Source organism: Lactuca serriola, chromosome 1 (assembly GCF_051521515.1).
Source record: "Lactuca serriola cultivar US96UC23 chromosome 1, Lser_US96UC23_V15, whole genome shotgun sequence".
In the NCBI taxonomy this organism is placed as follows: domain Eukaryota; kingdom Viridiplantae; phylum Streptophyta; class Magnoliopsida; order Asterales; family Asteraceae; genus Lactuca; species Lactuca serriola.
In genome coordinates, this window is record NC_136408.1 from 138,553,203 (window position 1) to 138,562,957 (window position 9,755).

Consider the following 9,755-nt stretch of genomic DNA (forward strand, 5'->3'; position numbering starts at 1 on the left):
CAAGAAGCCTCTTTATCCTATGTGCATTCAAAGTCAAATTTTAAAGGAAGTCCAACTATTCGAGATGAAATTATTCATGCATAAATTCATATGTTCGTCTTGAAGTTTTGAAGAAATCGAAAAGAAATGTTGAAGGTTATGAACAAAGAGAAGATTGAAAAGAAAAGAAAGTTATAAACCAAGGGGGAGATTTTTAGAACATAATTAATGAATTATATTTTACTTTTGTTGACTTTTAGAGTTATCGGTCTAGGACCGAAAACATCATGTTCTCGGTGGTGTTTGGATCAAAATCATTGTTGGATTTTGTGTACTATATCACTCCTATGGTGCACATACAACCTTAATATCTATGGATCTAAGTTTTCTCTAGTTATATGTGCAACAAAAATTTCCAAATCTTAAAACCTACAACTAGTATACAATTTGACATATGAATCATAAATGTAAGTTAGAGGATTACCTTGTTGTTGTAGCTTGTAGGAATTGGTCTTTCAAGAGCCTAGTACCTCAAGTGTGATGCCTCAAATGTCTTATAACAAACTAAGAACAATAGGAGGAATTTGAGAGAGAAGTTGGAGACTCAAAATCGGCTAGAGCTTCTAAGAACACTTAGTGCACGATTTTGGCTTTAGAAGAATACATATATGGTGTAGAATTCCAAGAGTCATAAGCAAACCCAAATTCTTACACATAGGCTTATGATCCATAATTCATATGGACTAATATTTCATGGACTTTGACATAAGCTTAGTCCATCATGGATCAATAGCCCAAACCATATGTATCACTGATTTACAACAATCAGTCCCCCTTAATTTAGTTCGTCTCTTTTGATCACTAAATTAATTTTTGATCAATACTAATTAAATAATATGATTTCTCAATTAATATATTATACTTATAATATATTAATAAATAAAAAATAATCTCTTTCTCAAATATCTATCCTATCAAATTGTTCAAGAGTGTTACAACCCAAATAAACCATGTTGTATCGGGTCAAGTACATGCTAATTATAGTTATGGGCTTAGACACATAATCCAAAAATCACCATGTGATTTCAATGGGCTTAATAAGGATTTCGGTTGGGCTTTGGGCTAGGTTTTTGTAGTTAGCTCTAAGTATTTATATAACATTGTTATAGCCGTGAGAGGGTTGGTGATTCTAAGAAGTTGTTATCGATTTAGAAAAAGAAAGAACCAAGACTAAGAGAATCTTATGTATCCGACTATTGATGATTAATAGTGTGCATTGAAGATTTGTGATTGTGTTCTTAATTTGCTTTAACTGTTTTGCATTAATCACTGAGTTGGGATTCTACACCAATTCTTGAGAGTTGATAGGGTTGTAGAGATTCTCATCACCTTTACGTGGATATAAGGATCGTCGAAATCATAGTTACAACGAAGATGTTATGACTTTTTGAATTTAGGACGATTTTTGGGTGATATGCATATACTGGGCGTACGGGGAGTACATTGGGCGTACTAGGGCATCCCCATTAGATTGGGCGTAAATTAAGTACGTTGGGTGAACACGTTTAGTGCCCAAACTCTATTTTTATGGGTTGATCCTTATTTATGCTCCTTAACTTCCCCAAAACCATTCCATTCTCAGCCTCCGCCTCTCCAATACCCTCACTTTAAACCCTAACCATAGTTTGAGCCTTGTGACCAAAAATAAGGTCTTTTTAAGTGCTTTGGAGTGTTCTCGCTGCACCTTGGACAAGAAAAAACTCATTGAAGAAGCGTTGGTTACATTAGAGCTTGTAGATCCGGACCTTGTTCACCTTGATCTTTCTTCAACTAGGTATAAAGTTTGAATCTTGATGAATAAATTGTTAGATCTAGCTAATTTTTTGGTGTTTTGAGCTTTTGGTCACTTTAGTGCATAAAGTTTAGATATTGAATGTTTGTGACCATGTTATGGATAAAGTTGGAAACTTTATCCATCTATACATCATATTGATTCAGATCTAGACATTTGAGACTTGTACTTAATGGATTAAGTTGGAAAATATGCATTTTTGGTCCCTTTGAGACTTAAAGACTAGATCATGGTTGGTTGGACGATTCTATTGGATAATGTTGAAACCTTTATTGATTATGGAGTTATTAGGAGCCATAAAAATATCATCTTGATGGGTTTTGATGAATCATGCTTAAGTTGATGTTCATATTATCAATTTTTTAGATGGATAAAAACGGGTTTGGGTCCCATTAAGACATGCAAAGGAGTAAAGTTGCCAACTGTATGTATTAAGACATCATTTATGATTAGATCTGAGAATTAGACATTATGGCTTAACCGATTAAGCACTTAATGGTGATTTAGGGTTGACTGTGGGTAGGTTGGGCATACCCAGCTCGTACACCGCACTTACTAGCCAAAGAAGGCGTACGCTGCACTCAACTCTAAGTACGCCGGATGTACACAACTGTCATTGACTTTTGATGACTTGTGGGTTTTTTGCCATATTTGGACTACTAGGGTTTTGGGCCTTGTCGGACCCTTAGTCTTTCTGACTTTGGGCCCATATTGGGTTTTGAGTATCATTTAGGGAATTAGGCCATATTAGGGTTTTGGTGCCATTGGGTTTGGCTTCGAATATTAGGCCAAGTAAGGAAGGGGCAAAATAGTATTTTACCCTAAGAGTTGGACATATGAAATAGATTCCTATTTATGGTTTATGGCCCAATTATTAATTGGGGGTTTTGATGATTATTTAGTGCGTGGATTTTCCGGATCAGTAGTTCGATCATTTTTTTGATTTTCAACAGTTCTAGGTGAGTTTCCTCCATTGTATTCATGGGCTGAAGGCACTAATGTTGAACCGCTCATTTATGCTTGTAGTATTATGATTGTCTTCATGACAATTATCCGTTATACCTGTATTTGCTTGATGTCTCTATGACTCTTTTGTAATGATAATATGTGGTAGTGGTCGGGGGTGAAATAGACCCGATATCGGTTGAAAGAGGTCGAATGGGTTGAAATATACCTATTACGAGTTGAAAGAGACCAAAGGGGTTGAAATAAATATAGTACTAGTTGAAAGAGACCGAAGGGGTTGAGATATACCCAGTACTCATTGAATGAGATGGAAGGGGTTTCCAGCAACCATATATGCTTGATTGTTTTGTATGTATCGTATGTGGCATTTTGGGGGAGCTCACTAAGCTTTGTGCTAACAATTTTCAGTTTATGTTCTAGGTACTTGTAACGCCTGTGTTTCCGGGCTTGCCATTTTTAGCAATGTAATATTCTAGGTTAACCTTTGTAACCCGTTTTGAAATAATAAGATTGTATTATTCGAGTATTATGTGTTTTGTGCTTAATTGCTTAATTATGTGGTTTGATTAATTAAGAATAAAAATAAGCGTCAAAATTTAAGTCTAAAATAAACTTAATATCTTTGGTTAATGTTGTAGTAATTGAAACGAGGTTTCCGAATATATATAGAACGCCCAAATCTGACTTCGTATGAGGAAGTTATGATTTATCGAAGTTTCGGCTTAGTGGTAAGCAACCTGTTTTACTCGATTTGAGATCGAGGGGTTTTTAGCCGAAGCAATCTAAATGAGAATCGAAGATCTCATTGTTGGTATCGAAGCGATAAAAAAGTTAGGCGAGAACGGACGTCAAACGAAGAAGTTATGAATTTATAACGAAGTTTTTCTGTCGCGGCCTATTAAAAATAAATAATAAAAATAAAGTCAAAATTAGCCGACGAAGTCTAAACGAAAGTTGTAGAGCGTAGTCTCACCTTTTCGTGGATATAAAGAACGTCGAAAACTGAGTTCGTATGAAGAAGATATGAATTTCCGAAGTTTATTAAATATTTTGTAATTAAATTTATTTGGAAATTCGGAAGCATTATCTGAAGGCGAGTCACCGGTCTGATCCGAGGTACGCCCCGCGTACTCGAGTATGCCCCGCGTACTCAGAAGGTGTCGACATCGCAGCAAGTGGCTTCGGATGACGCATGCCATGACGACTTCGGACCAGTACGCCCCGCGTACTCCGAGGCTCCAGCCTCCTATAAATAGGATCCGAAGGCAGCCGAGTCTTTCGTTCATTTTTTCTCTTCTCTCTCCCGTTTTGCATCGTTTTGCGTGCCAGATATATCCCGAAGCCCCGATATCATACTCTAGCCCCGAGGCAAGTCCCGAGATCCTGAAGATCCCGAGAAGTGTGGTTCCCGACCCGAAGCTCTGCCCGCGAGAAGTTCGATTTTTGTGAAGATCTACAAGATCTGCTGAGGATTACTACTTTTGCAAGCCGTAGTGCTGTCTGATCATCTTTTGATCAAGTGAGTGTGTAGTTACTTTCTTCTAACGCATAATTATGAAGTATTTTATACGGAATATGTATTATGTGTATAATTCTGTGGTTATGTGTGTGAATGTGTATTCACTTTCTTCTAACTCATAGATATGATTTATTCTCTATGAGATATGTGTTATGTGTGTGTATGCCTCATCTGTTATGTGAAATATGTGTTGATTAAAGCATGCTATACAGGTTTTTATCTATGTATAAAATGTATATTTTTATCTACTAATATGTTGGGTAGAACATGGGTAGATAGTTGGTGTGTAATAAACAGATGAAAGGCCTCGTTGTTGGTTGATCTAGTCATCTAGCGGAGTTTAGATGACGACCACATACTTTTCTAGATAGTCTTGTGGAAACATTAGCAGGTTCGCCACCTGTAGGTGTTAATGAACTTGGGTGTTCATTCGCTGTACTCCATCCCCCTCATGGTTGCCTTATATGACTTATATTGCTGAGGTACCCCCGAAGCATGTGTTGTCGCCCCGATGAAATATTCTTATACTAGGTTCCTTATGTTAGTTGTCTTAGGGACATTAAAGTGAGAATAACGGGAATGGGTAATTGGGTTATTGTTGGTTGGTGAAAATTAAATATGATTATTTATTGTGGGTTGAAAACCCTATATGCTCACCAGGCTCCCAAGCCTGACCCACTCACTTTATTTGTATTACAGGAAGTGGCGCAAGGGTATGAGATGGATGAACCATCAGTTGTTTTGTTTACAAGTTTGTATATGTATATATTTGTTGAATGACTTTTAATGTTAACGTTTATGCTTATTGGTCTGTATCAGAACATAACACCCCGAGTTTTGATTATAATGAAAAATACATTTCTTTTATGAAATGCTTTGGTAAACATTGTTTTATCATGTTTTGTTTTTGGGAACAAATTCCGCAACTCTTTCAAATCAAAAGGATTTACTCTGAAAATATTTTAAAAGCATAAACGAAAATCGGTCTTTTCTGGCCGAGATTTTGGGGATGTCACGGTTGGTATCAGAGCATTAGTTTAAGCGAACTAGGAATTTGTAGGATTTCTAGACTTAAACTTAGAATGCTAAGTGGAATTTTGAGATATGTGTCTGTTGCGTTTTAGACACGAGCACTTGTTTATTTTAGGAAAGTTTCCTAAAATGCTTTATGTGCTAAATGTTATATGTTGCCATATATGATATTATTTGTTCGGATCTATGGTCTATTGCCGACCGGATCTAGAAACCTTATGTGTGTAGGATTCTAAGCGTACGTCCACGATATTTGAACTAGCATGTAAACGTTTCGATGTGATAAGGATGATTTGAATATCTATCATGATTGAGGATCTAATTTCACCTTATTCGGTGTGTAGATCAAAATCGTGAGAACAATAAGTGGAGGTGGAAATGCTGACGAAAACAGGAATCAACCACCAGTGATTGAACAAATACCTGTCGTAGCAGCAGCACCTGAGCCAATAACCATGGCTGGTGTGCAATTGATCATTCAGACGATGTTGGATCGTCAGATGGATGAAACTAGACGGTTGCTTCAACATAATCGTGAAGAACTATCAATTCGTGTGGAAGAGCCTAAATTAAATGAAGGGCACTCGGAAGGTGGAAACTTCAGTGGGTCTGTTGGTCCAGCCAACCCACCGATAGTTAGGCAAGATAACTGTGATGGAAGGAATGATGGAATGGGATGGAAGTACAAGGACTTTCTAACTTGCAAACCATCGACCTTCAATGGAAAGGAGGGTCTGATTGGGGTTATGGATTGGATCTCTGAAATGGAGTTAGCCTTTATGACTTGTGGCTGCAGAGGTAAGTTGCAGACTATCTATGCAGTGCGTCAGTTCCGAGGTGCAGCCGTTCGTTGGTGGAACACTCTAGGGAAGACTTTGAGCCCTAATGAGCCACTGCAATAGTCATGGGCAGAGTTCTTGGTGCAGTTCAAGCGCAAGTTCTGCTCGGCTCAAAATCTGTTGGAACTAGAGAACAAGTTTCTGACATTGACGAAAGGCAGCATGTCAGTTGATGAATACACCAATAACTTCACCGATAAGATGGAGTTTGCTTTGCGCATCGTTCCAGATGAGCTGAACAAGGTGGATCGATATGCGAAGGGACTTCCATGGGAGTACGAGGTGCCAGTACGTCAGACACTTACTCTAGAGGCAACTATCTGGGCTGCCAAGTCTGTTAAGAACATGATTAAGGGAAGAACCACCGACAACGTTGAGGTTGGTGAGAAAAGAAAGTTTGAGGGAACATCTGGTTCCGGTAAGAAAGGCAAATTTTCGAAATCTGATTCGAAAAAGTTTGGAGGAAAGGGAGGCGAAGCGAAGTGGTGTGATAAGTGTAAGAAAAAGCACTTTGGGAAATGTAGCGAGGATGTAACTTGCTACAAGTGTGGAAAGGTTGGACATTTTGCCAATGAATGTCCGAACAACAAAAGGATGTGTTTTGGTTGTAATGAAGAGGGGCACATTTTGAAAGACTGTCTGAAGAAGAAGGAGGCAGCAAAGCCCAACATTCCACCAAAGCCGAAGGCGAGAGCCTTCCAGATGACACTTGAGGCTGCGAAAGATGAAGCTGATGTCGCTTCAGGTACCTTTCTCGTAAACGAATTACCTGCTCAAATTTTGTTTGATTCTGGAGCCAACTACTCCTTTAGTTCGCATGAGTTTGGTAGAAAGCTAGCCTTGCCTATTGATAGACTAGATAATGCTTTATTAGTCGAAGTAGCTAGTGGCAAGTTTATACCTGTTAGCCATCGTATGAAAAACATCTTGATCGACCTTATTGGGAATAAGTTTCACGCGGAATTATTGCCTATCGAACTAAATGGTTTCGACATCGTGTTGGGAATGGCTTGGCTCAGCGCCAATGATGCCGAAATCTTATGCAAAAAGAAGATAGTTAAAGTAAACCCGCCTGGGAAAGATTCGTTTATGGTGTATGGGGACAAACGCCGAGTGAATTCTGGAATGATTTCCCTAATGAAAGCCAGAAAGTGTTTGACCAAGGGATGTACATCATATTTAGCATTTATGATTGATGCTAAGAAAGAAAAGAAGGTGATGCAGAGTATTCCAGTGGTGTGTGATTATCCGGAAGTATTTCCCGAAGATCTTCCTGGATTACCACCTGATAGACAAGTGGAGTTCAGAATAGACTTGTTACCAGGAACCACGCCAATAGCAAAAGCACCTTATCGATTAGCACCGACGGAGATGAAGGAGCTGATGATGCAACTTCAGGAGTTATTGGACAAAGGTTTCATTAGACCTAGTTCATCGCCCTTGGGAGCTCCAGTGTTATTTGTGAAGAAGAAAGATGGAAGTATGAGAATTTGCATCGATTACAGAGAGCTGAACAAGGCAACAATAAAGAATAGATATCCGTTGCCGAGGATTGATGACCTGTTTGATTAATTGCAAGGTTCGAGCTATTTCTCGAAGATCGATCTTAGGTCAGGATATCATCAGCTAAAAGTAAGAGAGCAAGATATCGAGAAGACTGCATTCAGAACTAGATATGGACACTACGAGTTCTTGGTTATGTCGTTTGGACTAACCAATGCTCCGGCAGCGTTCATGGATTTGATGAATAGGGTTTGTAATCCTTTCCTTGATAAATCCGTGATAGTGTTCATAGACGACATTCTGATTTACTCGAAAAGCCAGGAGGAGCATGGCAGACACTTGCGAGAAGTGTTAGAAGTTTTGAAGAAGGAGAAGCTTTATGCAAAGTTCTCCAAATGTGATTTTTGGATTCGTGAAGTCCAATTCTTGGGTCACGTGGTCAACCAAGAAGGGATAATGGTTGATCCAGCAAAGATTGAAGCTGTGATGAAGTGGGAACAACCGAAAAGTCCCACGGAAATTCGAAGCTTTTTGGGATTAGCCAGATATTACCGCAGGTTTATCCAAGGCTTTTCTTCGATCGCTACTCCATTGACAACTTTGACCCACAAAGGTGCTACTTATGCTTGGAGTGATAAGCATAAATAAGCATTCGAGAAGTTAAAGAAGAAGCTATGCGAGGCACCGATACTTTCTCTACCCGATGGAGTTGAAGACTTCGCTGTTTATAGCGATGCGTCTGGTGTTGGTATGGGTTGTGTCTTGACCTAAAGAGAAAAGGTGATAGCATATGCGTCTCGATAGCTGAAGGAGCATGAAAAGAATTACCCGACTCATGATTTGGAGTTGGCAGCGGTAGTTTTCGCTCTGAAAATATGGAGGCATTACCTCTATGGCACGAAGTGCAAACTTTTCACTGATCATAAGAGTCTCCAATATCTCTTTAATCAGAAAGAATTGAATATGAGGCAACGACGCTGGCTAGAATTACTTAAAGACTTCGACTGCGAGATACTTTACCACCCCGGTAAAGCTAATGTTGTTGCTAATGCTCTCAGTCGGAAAGTCAATCTTGAAAGGAAAAGGCCAAGAGCGTTGAGAATTGAAGTTGTCTCGACCATTTTGGAAAGTATAAGGAAAGCTCAGAGCGAAGCTTCTGAGAAGAATGACCGAAAGGAGGAATGTTTGGGTAAAACGTTGGTGTTTGGTACAAACGGCCATGGACTGAAGGTATTCCAAGATCGTATTTGGGTACCTAAGTCAGGAGGAATTAGGGATCTTCTGATGGAAGAAGCTCACAAAAACATGTACTCAATTCATCCGGGTAGCACTAAAATGTATAGGGACCTGAAACCCTACTACTGGTGGTCGACGATGAAGCTTGATGTTGCAAAGTATGTGGCCGAGTGTGTGACTTGTGCGAGAGTCAAGACACAACATCAGAAACCATACGGGAGTTTAGAGCCTTTGTCTGTGCCTATGGGTAAGTGGGAAGACATTGCTATGGATTTTGTCACTAAACTACCCAGAACAAAGAATGGTCATGACATGATTTGGGTGGTCATTGATCGATTCACTAAGAGTGCGCATTTCATAGCAGCCAAGGAGAAATGGTCTATGGAAAAGCTTGCGAATTCTTACGTAAAGGAAATTGTGAGGCTTCACGGTGTTCCGTTAACGATTGTATCGGATCGTGATAGCCGTTTCACCTCAAGGTTTTGGAAAAGTCTACAAGAGGAAATGGGTACCAAGTTATGTTTAAGTACAGCTTACCATCCGCAGATTGATGGTCAGAGTGAAAGAACAATACAAACACTTGAAGATATGCTGAGAGCATGTACCTTGGAATTCCTAGGTAATTGGGATGAACATTGATCTTTGGTAGAATTTTCCTATAATAATAGTTTTCACTCAAGCATTAAGATGGCACCTTATCAAGCTTTGTATGGACAGAAGTGTCGTACGTCGTCTTGTTGGCTTGAGGCTGGGGAAAAGCAGTTTATGGGACCAGAGATGGTTCATCAAACTGCTGAAAAGTTGAAAATAATTAGGGAAAGAATGTTAG